This window comes from Pinus tabuliformis, chromosome 3_2 (assembly GCF_031772625.1).
Source record: "Pinus tabuliformis cultivar Carrire ecotype Pingquan chromosome 3_2, CPIR1, whole genome shotgun sequence".
In the NCBI taxonomy this organism is placed as follows: domain Eukaryota; kingdom Viridiplantae; phylum Streptophyta; class Pinopsida; order Pinales; family Pinaceae; genus Pinus; species Pinus tabuliformis.
In genome coordinates this window covers 1,049,022,501-1,049,040,551 of record NC_142302.1, presented here as the reverse complement: position 1 = coordinate 1,049,040,551, position 18,051 = coordinate 1,049,022,501, and the positions used below count along the sequence as shown (strand labels likewise).

The 18,051-nt window shown below is 35.1% G+C and overlaps 1 long non-coding RNA gene across 2 annotated transcripts in view; it reads left to right on the top strand.

The window, feature by feature from the left end:
* LOC149184192 (uncharacterized) overlaps positions 1 to 14,567 on the top strand; it is a 110,839-nt gene extending 96,272 nt beyond the window's left edge. For both annotated transcript variants that reach the window (XR_016257244.1, XR_016257242.1), the window contains one exon: positions 14,208 to 14,567. This is a non-coding gene — a long non-coding RNA (uncharacterized LOC149184192). The remainder of the gene's footprint in view (positions 1 to 14,207) is intronic.
* The last annotated feature ends 3,484 nt before the right edge of the window (positions 14,568 to 18,051 follow it).

Genomic DNA, 18,051 nt, shown 5'->3' with positions numbered 1-18,051 from the left:
GGAATTTTGTACTTTGCAGAGAATTGCTGTTGGTTTGAGATTGAGATTAGTACATTGGGTGATTTATGCTTTGTTGGAGGAGAGGAAGGGATTCCTTTGCTGGGAGGTAGATGCTGGATCGGAACTCACTTGGCTGTATCTCCTCTTGGACTTTATTATCATATCAATAAACTATTTGAGTTTCTCCTACATGCTGTATACCAATGATGTTTTGTTATGCTTACATGTTTAGCTTAATCTGATCTTGAGCTTTTTATGAATGTATATCTGTATCTTCGTGTAGTTTCTCTCTCTTGTGATCTTGCAGGAATTCGGTGAAGCTGGGCCGGTGAAGGAGCAGGAAGCTGGGAGCTACTGAAGAGAGGAGTGATTTGGATCGACAAACTAGCGGAAGACACAGGTTAGTTAGATCCTTCTTCCTCAATTACATTTCGTAAAGAAGAATACTCAATTAGTTTACCTCGTTTGTTGCTAAGGAACTATCACACCTTAGAGTGGGATAGGGGCATTCCGAATTGGATACTTTTCCCAACAACACTATTCCGAACAGTGATATTGTTCAGCACTTGATAGTCAATACAGAGTATCCAGGTCCCATCCTTCTTCTGTACCAACATGATCGAGCTCCCACATGGTGATGAACTTGGCCTGATGTGCCCTTTCTGCAACAACTCCTATATTCTTCTCTTGATTTCATCGTTCTCCATAATATAACATTCATAGATCAATCCATTGGGTAGCGGAATGCCCAGGGTCCGATTGATGGAGTGCTTAACCTGAGAGTGTAGATATACACATGTGGGTGAGGTGAACATGTCCATGTACTCCTCTACAATCTTATCCATTTGTTGATGTCGTGTGGAGGAGCCTTGTCTGGAGGCCATGGCCACAATCTTCCTCTTGCCTTGAGGGCGAATCATAAGGAAAACAAATTTCCTAGTCTGGGAAATGATCTTACTGCATTGCTTCCCAATGATCAAAGAAATGGTGGTAGGCGGTGCTATCTCAGGTATCTTGTACAACTTATTTCCAAAAGTAATAATAACAATGTGAGGCCTAAAATCATATACAACATGTTGCTTCCACAAGTATGGTTGGCTAAAAAAACACCATAAAAGTCAAGAGGAGAAACGTTACACAGTTTCTCATCTGTGAAGGGATTGATGTTGTAGCGAAGGCGACATTGTTGGCTGATGCAAAGATCTCGCCCTTAGTGAAGCCACTCGATGATGTACGACTATGGGTGTGGTGTGGTTGGTAGGCCCAACCGCTTCACTACCTCTACTAAAATGAGTTTCTTTTAGCTCTCGATGTCTATAATGAACTGCAACGGAGAACCCTTCACCCACATCTATGAGTGGAAGAGACGGTCCCTCACCTCTAGATCTTTGGGCTCATCCTTCTAGATCTTAGTGGTGGCAATGATGGCACTAGCATCTACATCGATGATCTGCTTCCCTTTGTCATTCCCCTTGTTAGTTTCTGACTTAGAGTCAGAACATGCATCTGATTCGGAAGCCTTCAACTCAGCCACCAGTGATTACTTGGCTCAATACACATTTGTGTTGTGGTTGGGGCTATTATGAAACTCACACCATTTCCTTGTGTCATTCTTTGTCTCTATGGTATTTTTCTTTTCTTGCGAATTTGGTGGGTTATATTATGTCACCATGCCTTTCTTTGTCCTTTGTTCTTCGGTTTGGGGGCACCTTTCCCTTGCTTCAGACTCGCAGATCCAAATACTCACTTCTTCTATTTAATTTTTTTCTCGATCTTGATAGTGTATCGATAGGCGGCACCAAGCGAGGAGATGTCTAGGAACTCCATCTCATCCTGGATTAACTTGTGTATACAATCGTGGTACTTGAGTACAAAATGCCACTCAGAATCCTTGATACCCAACTTCGTGTGAAGGATATGGAAAACATTTGTGAACTCTGACACATCTTGGTCCCTTCCCTGCCACAACATGGTCCACTCTATGTATTTATGAAGATGTATTTATCTTCATAGCTCTTGATAGGGTAAATTGATTCTTGATGTCATCTCGAAAATAATTCCAAGTGGGTGTGGCTGAAAATAGTGAGGATTCCCTCTCATCCTTTTGCTCACAGTAGGTTTCCCACCAGTGCTTAACATGTGGGGCAACTTTGACGAGTGAAAAAGTAATCTTTTCCCGATTGGAAAAGTCATGAACTGAAAAATATCCTTCCAACGGATTTAACCATCTATCTATGGTGCCCACATCTATTTGGCCTTCAAATATGGGAATGTCAAATTTAGCTTGTACCTTAAAAGGAGTGGCACCTCCAGAGTGGTTGCTTGATGAAGATGCGTCGTATGTGGATAATTGTCGAAGGATCTAGGCAAAGTTATCCATCATCATGTTCCTTTGTCGCTCAAGGGCTTCCACGAGCAATATTTTCAAAGGATCCCCTGGCCCCTCATCTTTATTTTCTTCCACCATGGGAGGTCGTCAGGGTTTGTGAGGCTAGTCTTGAAAAGGTTCAACCAGTTCGAGCCATAACTCCTTATACCCTGACCTCGTTGAGGAAATACAAAGAAAAACAGAGAAAGTGCAGACCGCTTTGATACCACTGATTCAGACTTATGAAGGAACGAAACAAAATACAAATATAAACATAAACACAATGATGCAGTAGAAATAAAACTTCATTTCATTAATATCAAAGAACTAAAATATGCTTATATACAAAAATGGAAATAAACTAGCTCGGGCGATGGTATCTTATCCCTAAGAAGAGATGTGGTGGCTACATATCTTTGAACTATGTTATAATGAGGCTCAAAGGCAATTTTATTATTGAACAATAAGGGAAAACCATAAACAACCAAAACCCTAACCCCAGGGCATGGAATGCCAAGAGTTTGTGAGCCCTATTGGGTTAGTTGGGAAATCAACTTCCCAGGGTCATAACTTGGTCATATTATCTATGTTTGGCACGTGGAATACCTCATTCGAAATATCTCTCTAAATAATACAAGATTTTCCATAGGGTTATGTCTTCTGGACTACTGTGGACCTCAAAAGAAATGTCGTTTAGGGGATCAAAACTGCTCCGGAATTTCAGGACCCAAAAAACTTATAAAAATAGAAAATAATGAAACCAATTGGCGTTCTAGGTGGAATAGGTGGGTGTCCACCAATATCCACCTAGATCAACTATTGCATATGCACTTGGATCCTTCCTCAAGTTTCCTCGTTGAGCATATATTCTTGTGTTCTCGCAATCGATTTTTTTCCTCTCATTTTGACAACCAATTTGTTTTCTTCTCTTTCTTCTTATTTCTTATTTATTTCTTGCAAACATCTACCCACCCATCGTGGAAAAAAATCACTCCTGGTCAGCAAGGGAGATTATGATGAATATTTTCATTTGTCAAGCAAGTAGTCCCATGCTTCTTTTGTATTTTTACATCACACGTCGGGAAATTTTTCCTATTCAACCTATCATTCACTCCTGTCGAAATTTATTGGCGTTTACAAGGGTTGTTTATATTAAAATTTATGACCAACTCCTCTGTCGAGGAGAAAATTATGTCGTATTGCAAGTATGGTGTAGAAAAAGCAATCGTGAAAAACATCAAAGAACCTTGCTTTAATTTTTTCAACACAAGTACATTCTTCTATTGTTTACTCCTTGTATAAGTCATCTAATATATTATCCACCCACTTGTGCATATTTTTTCTCCCTCCCTTAGTTAATTTAAAGTTAATTAGCCATTAGGTTCTGTTTGTTATACGAGGTAAGTAGTCGATATATTTCTTTATCTTTGCAGGGATTTATTCTATAAACTTCTCATGTGCTTCCAAGAAAAAGTGTGCTCTAGCTTCTACAATAAATAGTTGATTTATTCTTACATAAATTTTCAGGTAGTTATAAATATTTTTCTCCGACCACTCTTGTATCCCTTCCAGTGTTAACATTTATGTGTGCATATTGTATAAACTTAGTTTCAACACTACCGACAATGGAACCAATGTTGTAATCTAGTGAAAAGTATGCATTAGTCACTATTAGAGTGGAACATTGAGTAAGCTTAAAGAATCATATGCATCACATGGAAGAGAAAAGAGACACAAAAGTAGTAGAGAGCTAACAAAAGCACACTTATATTAGTATATCCTCAACAACCAACCAACTTTACATAGAGCCGAGTACATCCATATTTATATCCCTAAGTAGACAATTATAATAGTTTAATTGCATCAAATGAATTGAACAAACCGACTTGGTTAGTCGACTGAATTGAGGAGCTCACCAACTTGCAATACATTCTTTGGTGATTCGGATCAACTAAGCTAGTCGGCTAAGTCGAACAACCCCTCCAACAACAAGGCTTAATGCACTCTCAGTGAATATCTATGTTAACTAATTTATTTGAATATCAACACTGTGTGTGTGGAGAGAATGTAAAATAAAAATGTATTTTAATATTCATAATAATAAAATATTTTAATGCTCAAAGAAAAAGAGTAATGGAAAGTAAGAAAGTTTAGTTACTTCCTAATAAGTATAACAAGAGGGAGATGTGAAATTTTTCTAGTTTTGAATATGAAATTAATATGTAGCAATTGAAAAATATTAAATAATAAACACAAACTTCAATGTGAGTCGTACATAAAATATTTCAATATGCAAGGTTAAGTAATATTTGTTGGAAATACTGAGGGGGTAGTGGGTGAACCAATATTTTGTTAATTTTAACAATTAATCTTTAAACTAAAATCTCATCACATAATCAATTATAAACACTATGCATGACCACAAAGATTAATGCACAAATTCAAACTTGAAGAAGAAACACTTGAATTATTTTCAAACAATCTTCAATTTATTGCAACCACTTGTGAGGACACTAATCCTTTGTAAGCACCAGTTTACAAAAGTTGCATGTTCCAACCTTTTTAGAAGATGAGGACACCAATATTTACTAAGAACCGACTTATATTTATTTAAGAACTCACCTCCAACCAGGGCTTGGCCTCCAATGGGTCTATAATTCAACCTCAAACCAAGACTACAACTCAGCCTCCATTAGTTCTATAACTCAACCTTCGATAGGAAAGAAACTCAGTCTCAAATAGGTTTATAACTCATCTTTCAACAAGGTTGAAACTGAGCCTCCAACAAAGTTCAAATTCGGTGTCCAACAAGGTTGAAACTTAGCTTCCAGCAAGGCTGAAACTCAATCTCTAATAGGGTTGAAACTCATTCTCCAATAGGGCTTAAACTTGGCCTCTAGATTAGACCGAAATTCGGATTCCTCCACAAAATAATTCAACCTCCTTCAAACCAAAACCAAAAACCTTCTTAAAAGGTGTGCCAAAATCCCTCTTTACAACCCAAGTTGGGCAGCGAATATATCACACAAAAATTCCTCCAACTCAGCTAGAACCTGCCTTCACTTCTTATAAGTCTCCTTATATCGGATTAACCTTAGGTGTGGCTTGGTTGAGCCTTCAATTCAGCTTAACAACTGCTTTCCTGTAGGCATGCAACAAGAGAGTAGGTTTGATTTCCTCTTCTTGTTGATAATTAATTTGATATCACAAGTCAGCAAGGAGAGTGACGGGGTAACTGGATCCAATAGAACCGGTCGGAGTTATCATTTAAACGTATAAGAGTCTAATTTGGGACTTTGACCGGATGACCTTCCCAAATGTTGATGAGGTCATTTTTGGACATCAACATTTTTGGCGCTAGAATGAGAGCCAATATTAAGTTTTTTCTTGTGTTTTAAATGTTTCATCTACTTGCAATTACTCCTTCTAAACTTCCTATTTGGATTTTCTTTGCTAGACTTCCACTTGCTTCCACTCTACTAAAGGTAGGAAAGCTCTTGTCGAAAATGAAGTTTAATGGTAAGAAGAATGTTTCTGCTTATGATCGTATTCTTCAATTTATTTAAAATTGTAATAATTATGATATTGAAGAAGGTGTTATGTAAAAAAATGTTTACTCTCACATTGATAGGCTTAGCCAAAGTCTAGTGTAAACCATTTCCGTTTTCCTCTATATGCATTTGGGACACATCACAAAAATTTTCCTTCATGATTTTAATGATTATGACTATGAAAAGGTTTGAGATCAACTTGAGGTACCTCGTATATTTGAAGGTGACTCTTTGGATGATTTTCTTATTAGATTTAAATTAATTTATTTTCAGTTTCAATCTGAAGATTTACCTTCTGAGTTTCAATTAATGGGATGGTTTAGAAATTTAGTTTCTCTTCCCTGTATTCCAAATTCATACAATGAAACAATTTTAAGCTTTCATGAGTCATATTATGTTTTTATTAACATGAACGAAAACTCACATATGGAAGAAGCACATGTCAATCATGATGAAATTGCATCAATCATGTATTATAAATGCCTACAACTTGTGAATACTACTTACAATGTTGAAGATGATCCTAAAGAATCCTTCAAACAAGTTGTTGAAGACCATGATGATTCCTTTCATGTTACTAGTCCACAATCACAAAGCTTGGAAGAAATTGAAAATCAACTTCAAGAAAATATCGGCAAAAAACTTGAAGAATCAGTCACTAACAAATATGAAAATCGACATGAAACAAATTTAGCAAATAATGTGCAGCAAGCAAATCAACAAACAAAATCACAAATTGAAAATTCCAACAACAAGCTCTCTGCGGTAACTGATTTCATACTAGAATTTTTGATTTGCCATAAAGATTTTGGCAGTTGAGAATTAATCTTCAAGAAAGTGTGATTAGACAGATAAATGATCATGAATATGAAATTTGCATCATGGTGGAAAAGGAACAAGGATCAACAAGTAGGGACATTTTCAGGTTCATTTCTTCAAATAGTCACTTTTTCCTTTATCCTGATCCTTTTTCTAATGATAATTCATTTCATTTTCATTCAACATTTCCTCTTTGCACAAATGCTATTTTGGAAAAAAGAGATGTTGTATATACAAATGATGAATTTCCAATTAGTTATGATCAGTATAAAGAGCCACGTAATGATCATTCTTTCAATAATGCTAAAAATTTATTCAATCATTTTTCTTGCTTTGATATATCTTATGAAAAGGAAGGCAATACTAATGAAATTAGAAAAGTCATTAATGATGATTATTTAGACTCGAAGGATAGTGAGTCATTTAAGTCATTATCAATTCCTCACATTCGCGATAATTCTTGTATGTTTCAAAATAAGGACTTTCCTTTTACTGATATTTTTATTGAAGAGTTCCATTTTGAAACCCCATCAAATCATGATGAATTTTCCATTCCTATTTATGATTCTAAAAATGTTCAATTTCTCATTCCTAGTCATAGTCCTGAGCCTCTTTCTCACTCACAAATAGTTGCAAGTAATTCTTTTGACTACATTATTATGTCTAAATCTTGTGAGAAGGAAATTGATTCAAACAAGTCTCAATTGTGTTGTAACACTAGTTGTGACATTATAGTAATTAATGATCTGATTTTATTGTTTTTACTTCATTTATTATGGTCATTTTCATATTTTTGTTCTTCTTTCATCTTTCAATTTTGATACCCTATGTTGGTGTATTGAACAATTTAGCATTGAACACTCGCCAAGTGCATTAACTCAATTTGAAAATGAATTTCAAAGCTATAGTAATGATCATTGTGGGCTTATTATCTTTCAATTCAGTTTGATGGTCATGTCTTATTAGCTTACTCTTTCTTATAGAATTCATTTTCCACATGAATCAACACTTGTGAGTGCATCAATATAATATGACGAGTCATTTAACCCAACCAAATATTTTTTGGATTATTCATTAATTTTCCATCCTTTCTTAGAGAGATCCATTTAAAAGTTGCTTGGAAAATTCAACTCTACAAAATATTTTTAATGTTTTCCCTCATATACATAACACTAACAATTTTATGCAAACTCCAACACTAAAGGATATATCATCTAAGCTTTCTCTTTTACCTTCTCTTCTTTTGAATTCACTTCAAACATTAATTGAGATTCATCCATATTTTTATGATCCCGTAGAGTTATGGTTGGAGGAAAATTTTCAAGAGAGGGTCATTGTGAATAAGCTTCTTTTGGAAGATACATTAGCAATATATGTTCATATTGCATTAAGGTTTATTTTTATTAGTTTAATTATATTTTTACTTTTTTTCACTGATGTTTTATATGTACATATGTGTAAGAAAAAAGATAAGAAAATGGCTTCACTGGAAATATGAATTTAATTAGTTTTTAATCTGCTCCGTTAGATTAGAATTAGTAATAGAAGTAGTTTAGTTAGATTGCTTCTCTTTTCTTTTCCTTGTAATATTACAGGTAGAGGAATAAGCAAGAAAGTAGCCTTTTTTCAATGGAATTCGCTCACAAACATGTTCAAAGGGGAGTATTCACCTATTCATTAGAATTTATTATTTTTCTATGCTTTCTACAGATGCACTTTGCTTTACATCTCCTCTGCTTTGAAAATATGAAAGATGAGCCATGATCATGTTTTGCCTTCTATTAATGCAGCTTTAACAAAATGCTTGGATCTTCCTAAAGGAAAAATGAAAATCACAAGAAATTTTGCACAAATAACTTTTGTCCATAGAGATTCCCATGTGCTTTCTCGAATTCTACTTTTGCTAAAACCATGTTGAGTTGAATCCTATCATCACGGTTTTTTTTTTGACTATGTTCTTTTTATTTGCCTCAAGATAATTCAATGCCTACACGACCTTCCAATTTACTTGTCATATGAGTATGGGCTTCTCTTTTCTTATCGAGATGATGCAAGCACCCATAACATCTGCTAACACTGTTTTTTCTATTAAAGATTGCAATGTTTGTCATGCTCGAGCAATGGTTATATTACACAACATATCAGTAAGCACGCACAGGTAAGTTGGATTGGTGGTTAATTATTTCATTTTTCGGATTCCCTTATATTTTAATTATGTTTAAACCACTCAAATTTTATGCTTATCACACAAAGGTTCAAGCCTCTCCATATTTATATAAATTGTTACATAAGTTGGTATTTTGAATTGATACCATGAAATTGTTGAACACTTTAGAGCCAATATGATATTTGAAGAAGCAAAGGGAATATCACAACTGCAACACAAAGCAAAGCATGTTTTTGGCAGATTTTCATTCTTATTTCTTATGATTGTTATTTATTCTTGATTCCTTGAACATGAACTAGTATTTCCCAACTTAATGCTCGCTCTGGTTTAGATGCAATAAATTGATGATCTTGGGCAATGCATGAAAATTACATTAAATTGCAACTTATTAATACTTTTAATATCAATCAAGAAAAGAAGTTACCTCTTTCTAGAGAAAAGTGGCAGCTTTCAAGTAAATCATAGCGAAATTCTTCAAGGTAAGTATCATAGGCTCATTTTCATATTTTATCATTTTCTTTATGTTTTTTGTTTCAACCTTGTTTTTAGTATTTTTTTATATTAAGCTTTGTTTTTGTAGTCTTTAAGAATTTCCTTTGAATATTTAGCACCCTTGCTTGCTCAGATTTGGATTTTGTTTTCCTTGTTCCTCTTGCTTTTGTGATTTAGACAAAGTAGTTATGTTGGTGTTGCAAATAAGCTAAATCAAGGAACCTCTCAACTTCTATTTTGTTTTCCATGAGACTTATTTTTATTAGAAAATCGTTGAGATGTTTTTCATGCAGGCTTAATTTCGAAACATGAAAAATTTTCAAGGAGAGAAACTTCTTATTTAGCTCCACTTTCTATCATAACTTCTATTTAGAGTTAGAATTTTTGTTTGAATAAAATTCTAATAAATTACAACTTTGCGAGACAACTTAATAAGATCACAACTTAAGAAAAACTTGCATCCTATCCCTCATACTTGCTCCTTTTTTTAGGTATTTTTATAAATCATCTTGTCGAGTTTTTCTTTAAATTTGGCTTTTCATTCAACCTTTTATTTTATTTTGCGTTTCATTTCTTCTTTTGTAATTTTTTTAGTGTGCCAATTTTATTTTCATTTCAGATTGATTTTGGTGATATTACCAAGATTTATTTGGAATAATTTTTCTTACTCAACATTGGTCAACATGTAGGGGAAATGATGCAGGAGCATCTGGTCGACAGGGTGAAGATCGAGAGGGGGTGAACATAGTTTCGGAAGAAGATTGGGGAAGATGAACGGTTCATTAAACTGGACAGCAAGCCTGTCAGAGTTATTATGTTTTTTTTGTTTAATTTCTTTCAGGGTCAACTACAGCATTAAACTCTGTTGTCTTGATTTATGTTTGTTTTATTTTAATTATTGTAACAGGTTTTAGTTAGAAGTGTTAAAGATAGATTAGTGTCAATAAGTATGTAAACAGAAAACCCTTATGGTATAAAGGGGACAAGTGAACAAACAAATAGGAAAGGAAACGTATGCCTGTAGCAACTGCACAAACTGTAATAGCATAACTACCAAGCAGTTAACTAACTGCCCAAACTATTGTACAAAAAGACAAACGAAATAACCCAGAGGGGTTCAACAGCAGAACATGTAAAGGAGAATAATAGAAATACATACATTTTCTTCCTTCATCAAATACAGTGCACAATTAAACACACAGTTCCAAGATTTTTGTCTCTGTAACAGAATGTACATGTATACTACTGTGTTTTCAATTCATTTCAGGTAAATAAAATAACAGAGTTTTTACAATTCCAAAGAGTCTATCGACCAGCCAAGGCCGAGAGTGAGCACAAGGCGGGAAGGCGCAAACCAACACAACAGAGCGTACCAGACCACGGTCAAGACCGCGTAAGCAACAAAACCAATTACAATTAAATTTATAAGCCACTGAATATTACATTGTACACCTATATAATTCAACTTCCATAAACTGTGCAACGAGGGTTCATTGAACCGAGCTATCAAGGGCTCACAGAAACCCTCCAAGTTGCGGCTACGGGTTGGAGTTAACCCAACACACTCAGGCTCGACAGACATATAGTATACAGACAACAGGCGAAAGCACATGCAACCAAGACCAAGAACCACTGTGAGAAAGTGAAACAAGGATAGAGCTACCCGGAAAGGAGTGACTGTAACCCTTGCGAATCCACGGGAACCGACCACACCTGCCAACACAAAACAAGGTGAAGGGTTAGGGTTTGAAACCAGATAATAACCCTGTACAAGAAAGCTATGACACGAAGCTGTGAATAAACCAAAGAAAACCCGTGTATGGTAGAGGCGGAGAGGCCATACCTACAGTGAGCCGAGACCCAGGCCAGCAGAATCGAAGTATTAACCCTGAACACGAAGGGGCTGCGGAACGTTAGTTCCGGTACAAACGGTGGATAAAGAAATATAACACGGAACGAAGCCATACCTGTTCTATAAAGCCTAGCGCCGGAGGAAAGCCAAGTTGGACAGCCATCGAACTGTGCATTTGATAGCTGAGCAGACCAGCAACCATTCATCACCAGCATTCACCACGAAATTACCAAAAGGACCATAACGAACAGTATTCACCAGAACAAAACCAGGAATGCTCACACAGTCGTAAAAACAAGTTGACTGTGCAGTGGAGGAACCAGAACTTACCAATAAAACCTGAAGTGAATACATCGACTCCCACAGCAACGGATAGACAGAGTTGAATAGCATTGTTTCATCATAAAAACCAGTGGGAGCTCAACAGGGTTCTCCCCACAGGTAGAGAAACCAGAGGCGGAGCCGAGACCAGAACGAGACCACAGAGCAAGTCACAAAGTGAAAATGACCGAACAGGCGCGAAACGGCGGAGGAAAAGCGAATTAAGGGGATTAGGGTTTGTCAACTCCAAGGAGGGTAGGTGTCATAAGGAGAGACCTAGTAAGGTACCGTGAATTGAATGTCAATCAACCACCAGAATCATTTACAATCGCTTTTTAATCAAACCAAAGTATTAGTGTAAGTCCACGTAGATTGAGCTAGCGTGGGACCACGTGGGCTGGACCCATCAGGAAATTATTAATTTGTCAATTTCATGAGTTTTTATTTACCCAAAAGGGACATCTTTATTGAATTCCAAGTCCTTTCACCTAAATTATTTTTCCCTAGAGGAACATTCATCATTTCCAAGTGATAGAGTTCATGTTTCTAAGGAAAGAACTAGCTTGACTCTAACTCAATGAATTTTACCCATTCCCCCACTTCAAATAAAATGCCTCTAGACTGATAGTTGCGGGAAAAGATGAGGAAGTCAAAACTTTATAAGTATTATATCCATTACCTTTAAAATCTCTCGTACCACCCCCCTCTCTTCATCCAATTTCTGAAAGCAATTCTCAAAATAAAGTTTATCAAAAGGGTAGTAAAAGAGGGTTGGAAGCACGTATGTGAGATAAACACAAGTAAACCCATCAGAGTGCTGAATAGGCTCACTGGCAGTGGGGTATGCTAGTGTGGCACTAAGACAAATTCGTCGGGGCTATGGAAGTTTCCTGGCAGCGAACTAATGCCTGGTAAAGGAGATCATTTATATCGATAGATGTATACTTTCTTTAAAACTTCCTATTTGAACCTCTTATGTCACTTACATAACATATATTTAAAATTAAATATCTTCCTAGAAACATGGATTCATGGTTTTAGACTCAGTTTGTTTCAAGTACTTAACATTTTGGAACTTATATTGCTTATTAATTTGGGACCCATGGGAAATGTTTTATTGTTTGAAGGCTTGATAGAATTCATCATTTCAACCTTCTGGTAAATTTGTACTCATTATCTATTAACCAGATATAACTACTTCTTCCCCGTGTGTCATCATTGTTGTGGCAAAAGAACAACCTCCTATTTTTATATTTTATCCTCATATAATAATGGGGACCCTCTATGCAAATTTTGGTCATATCACTCTTTTTATGCTTTGATTTCTTAATTTTGGAGGGATATTCATTGTTCTCTATTTTCTACATTGATCACTTTATTGCATGTCATTTCTTGATAGTTTCCCACCAACTCTAATTTTGTTGAGATTGGATTTACAGTTTGAAAATGGCATTTGTTCAAAATTTGAGTGATTTTCACTACCTAGGCTTCAATATATACAAAATATATATAACTTTATTTTTTAAATTTAATTCTAATGTAAATATAATTAATTGAATATCTTTAATTAATTAAATTAATTAATCTATAAATATTAATTATTAAATAATTAAAAATTTATTTATTTATTATTATTTAACTCACTTACAAAACCACCCCGACAGAGTTATGTATATATACACTGTGTAATAAAACCTATGCATTTTGTATATACTAACAAAATATTAAATAAATATTAAAAAATAAATCAATCAATTTTTATGACCTCATCCCGAAACCCTCACCCAAAGGTTTCATATGATGCATTTCAAGTTCTCCCAGGGTGGAGAGACCGAAATTACATAACAAGAAGTCATAAGTTGTGAAGGCCAAGTTGAGGATTGAAAAGATAGGAGTGGTGGAGAGCCCACACTCCATGTATGGTCCTCCACCTACCCCTTTACATTAACACCCTTATACCTCCCATCCATCCTCTCTTCTCAAACATTTATGACCCTCTATATCATACATGTTTTGTTTTTACTTCATCGTCTTTGATTTTCATAATACTCGTTTTGTTTTTTTAATATTCTTTTATTTATTATTTAATTAAATTTTATTTTTTATATTTTTAATTTAGAGTTCTATTATTATATTTTAAATCTATTAAAAATAATAATAATAATAATAATAAAATGTCTACTTTTATCAAATTTTCACCGTTTTGACAATTTGGAAATTCAGAGTTTGGAAAAATCTATCTTGAATTTTATTTGGCCGAATGAGGCCTAGGATGGCTCATTGGAAATATAAAGTCATGGAGAACAATTTGGAGGAATTCAATCAATTAAATATGAATATTTAATATACCTAAAATTTAGCAATAGTGGAGGCTACAAATTTGCAACAAGAAATCAATTCTTTGTGTTTTGTTTTTAGAGTTCCATTTTTTGTAGGTTGATGTTGTTGGAAAATCATTTGAGAGTGTCTTCTTAAGCCAATGAAGCCTTGATAGATATCAACGGGAAGCATAATTATCTTTTAATGTATTTATTTAATTAGATTTTAGTTTGAGAGTGTGTTTTCCCAATTTTGGTTATTTTGATTTTAATAAGTAAATCAATTGATTTTGATTTTGAATTTTGATTTGTTTTACAGGAGATATGTTGGAAAATATGTAGTTAAAACATCTTGGAGAAATGAAATTGATCTAGCAGAGGAGAAAAAGAGGAATTGCAGCCCCAAATTTAATGGATCTAAACTTCCTCCAACGACTCTCCATTTTTAGATTCTTTTTGTAAATTATAAATATTAATTTTGGGAATGAGGAAATAGTTCCTCTTCTCTGCAACTTAGAGACTCTAGGCATTTCTATAAAGGGAGTTAAGTTGTAGATAGGAAGGAAAACTCAGATCTGAAGAAATTGGGAGTTTTCTTTTTAGAATTCAATATTTGTTAGTGAGACAGAGCTTGCACTTTTGTTATTCTTCTTCCTGCTAGTAGAGTTGATCATTTTGAGGATATTTTTGGACATCCATAGAGTAAACAAACTAGGTTAATCATTTTTTATTTAAATAATTTTATTTGTAATGAAAAATTCATCTTTATGATGGTAGATCTTTGTAAATTACTTCGTATTATGCACTTTTGTTAAAAATGAACATGGTTGTCTTATATAACAGATCCCTGATCTACTAGTGTCATGGATCTCTTGTTGATATTCGCTTTTCTCATGTGCTTGAATCAAATTTCTGAATAGCTTTTTACTTAGAAATTTGATATCTAAATTCGATTTAACTGTCATTGAAATTAAGTGAACTATTTCCTAATTTTAGTGCTCAATCATTCATTGTTTTAAATCTCGAAACAAAACATGCATGGAATTCATAATATCAATTGTTAGAAATTCTTCAACGGTTGGGATTTCATCATTAAAAGTGTGTAAAATCCCCAATTTGTTTAAATTCTTGCACTTGGTATTTGGGAGTTATCTCCTCGATATCTAGTTAGGTTAGTTTTTTTTAACTTTTCTACATTGCATTTAGATTTATATTCATGGTTAGATTAATTAATTTCATTATTAGAAGTCACCTTATAGAGGAGAAACCTTAGGTGTGGCTTGGTTGAGCCTTCTACTCAACCTAAGAATTGTTTTCTTGCAAGCATGTAGCAAGAGAGTAGGTTTGGTTTCCTATTCTAGTTGATAATTAATTAGAAACATCACAATTCAGGGAGGAGAGTGAGGGGGTAATGAGACCCAATAGAACCAGTCGAAGCCATCATTAAGATGGATAAGCGTCTGATTTGGGACTCTGGCTATATGGTATTCCCTAATGTTGATGAGGTTATTTTTAGCCATCAACAATTTCCAAAACAAATAGTTTGTTGCATTGAACATAGGTTCTCAATTAGTAAATCCCCCTTCTTATTTTTCCATGGTCCTTGATCTTTCTTCCAGTTATTAAATTGATATGAAGTGACCAGGCTCTGATACCAATTGCTAGAAACCAGGACAATACTTAGGGGGGGGTGAATCAGTGTTGTAAGAATTTTCATAATTTAAAAACTTTCTTTCACTTATGAAATGATATTAGGACACCATATATAACTTCAACAATTAATTCATATTAGTATGACATGAACAACACAAATAACACACAAATATTCTTCAAACTTTACTTCAATTCAGTCACATGGAAAACTACAACTTGTTACAAATTTCTCGAGCTATAACCAACAACAAACTACAACTCCCTAATTTATCAACTATAACTAAATGGGGCTACAACCCCAATTATTTACCAGCACCTACAGGAAGGAGCTACAACCCATGGTCTGTAAACTACAACTTTCCTAAACTCAATGATTCATGTTTCATCCATTTTCACACTAGAACCATGAATGCCACATCCATACAAAAATAATTAGAATCTACCTCTTCAAAACACTTCAGAAATGTCTAATTACTGAGAAATCCACCATCACACCAGCAAGGTCAATCCACCTCAACTCGCATGTTGCAAAACGATGCTTCACATTCTTGCAGAATTCCTCAATCAATTTTTCTTATAAAGAATTTTTGGCTGCTAAATTAGGCTTCCTTACTCTTGCATTATTTTCACTTTTATCTTTGCATGTGCCTTTAATTTTTGCTTTTATCCTATTTATTTCGGTCTTTTGAATATTGTTTCTAAGTTATCAGTATCTAATCTACTGTTAAAAACTCAATTTGTGAGTTAAACTGCTAATTTTAGCAATTGTAGCTCTTTTACAGGATTTTGTCAAGGTTTTCTATATTTAGTGAATCTCCAAAATTAATGTTTATGCTAAAATTGCCTCTTTAATTGTCTACACTACTATTGGTATATTCATGCCAATTTTGGAGCTTTTAGTTCTTTGTTGTTATGTTTTGCCTAACTACCAAAGTTCAAGTTGGTGACTCATTCATCCAATGCATTTGATCATGGCCCAAGTGCTTTATTTAGAACATGTTTCCATATAGGTCTCAACCTAAGTGCTTACACTACTGCATAAAGCCTTTATTATTAGCACTTTTGCTTGGGATCTTCATGCTTTATTTTAGCCCCGAAGGGCTTATTAACATGTAAATATCCACCATTGGCCCTAGTTCTCTAACACGTGAAAAAGTCACAAAACCATGTCTTGAGCATGCTTTCCATGATTTGATGAAACATTACTTGTCGGGAATCTTTTTATCTCTTTCTTTGTCACTTGCCGTAAATCTTGGCCATAAACCGTTGTTCCCCTTTGTATTACCTTCGAGGTCTACTTTATAGGGTGAGTTGTCCCAGTCAGTTCGACTTTCCACTTCTTTTATTAGTTTGTGATCTACCTTGTCTTCCAACATCAACCCGTAGCACTGTCAGCCCGCAATAATTGTTGGCATTATGATACAGGTGTTGTCCTTGATGGAAACTCACTCACAGGTCAGTTTAGATTTGACAAAGGGAAACTCACATTGTAACAGGTCAATTCAAAGGTAATAGGGAAATGGTACAGAAGAACAGGAAGCTGGAACAAAGGACTACAGATTAGAATCAAGAAGTTGAAGAAAAAAGAATTTTTAAGTCAGTTCAAGCTATATATGCAGTTTAACCTTATCCAAGCAGCATATACACACGGGGTTCACAGGAAAAAGGGCGTATACCTATGCACGCACTTTCACAAGAGGTGTAGAGCCTCTACTCTACACCTACTTGTCTACCATTTCCCTCAGTTTTTCCTCATCTTTTCTTCACTTTTGCCTCATTTTCACTGTAAAACCACTCAGATCATTACATTAGGTGTCATTAAACATGATCAAGTAAGCTTTGCTAATGGATGACTGTTTGGTTTAGATTTTGACTTACTTGCAGGAATTCCGCAGCTGTCTGGCAATCCCGCAGCCATTCAGCGATCCCGCAACCATCTGATGATCCTGCAGCCTTTTTGTTAAACTCAAGGTTCCACGTGTCAGTTTGCTAAATGAGCCACATGGGCACTTAGGTATCAACGTGCTCGAGGTTCCTCTGCCATTTGTTCAACCATCCATGTCATCCGTACCGCTGGTCAAAACTGGTCAAGTTATGGTCAAATAAAGGCAGCTCAACGGTGGTTGTAAGCTGTTATGTCACGTCAGCTCAAACGGTGACTTGTCCGTGTTTTGCAGGTGGTAGGGGACATGATCCAACATGGGATTCATTGCCCATGACGACAGAGCCTCCAGCTCATCCACGCAGCCTTATGACGTGTCAATGAACCTTAAATACGCATTACAGTTAGTTGTTTTTCAGTTATTAGCTGTACGTGTAGACCATCCTTCAGATGCTTACATATACCTGCGTCTGCGTACGCTTACTTTAATTTTTGGTGGCTGTACTTTCTGAACCTGTGATAATTTTAAGAGCTTTTGCAAACTCTGTTTTTATAGTGCTATTCTAGCACTCTGTTTTGTATATTTCTGCAAATGGAGCAATAGAAATAGTGCTGTTTTGAAGCTTTC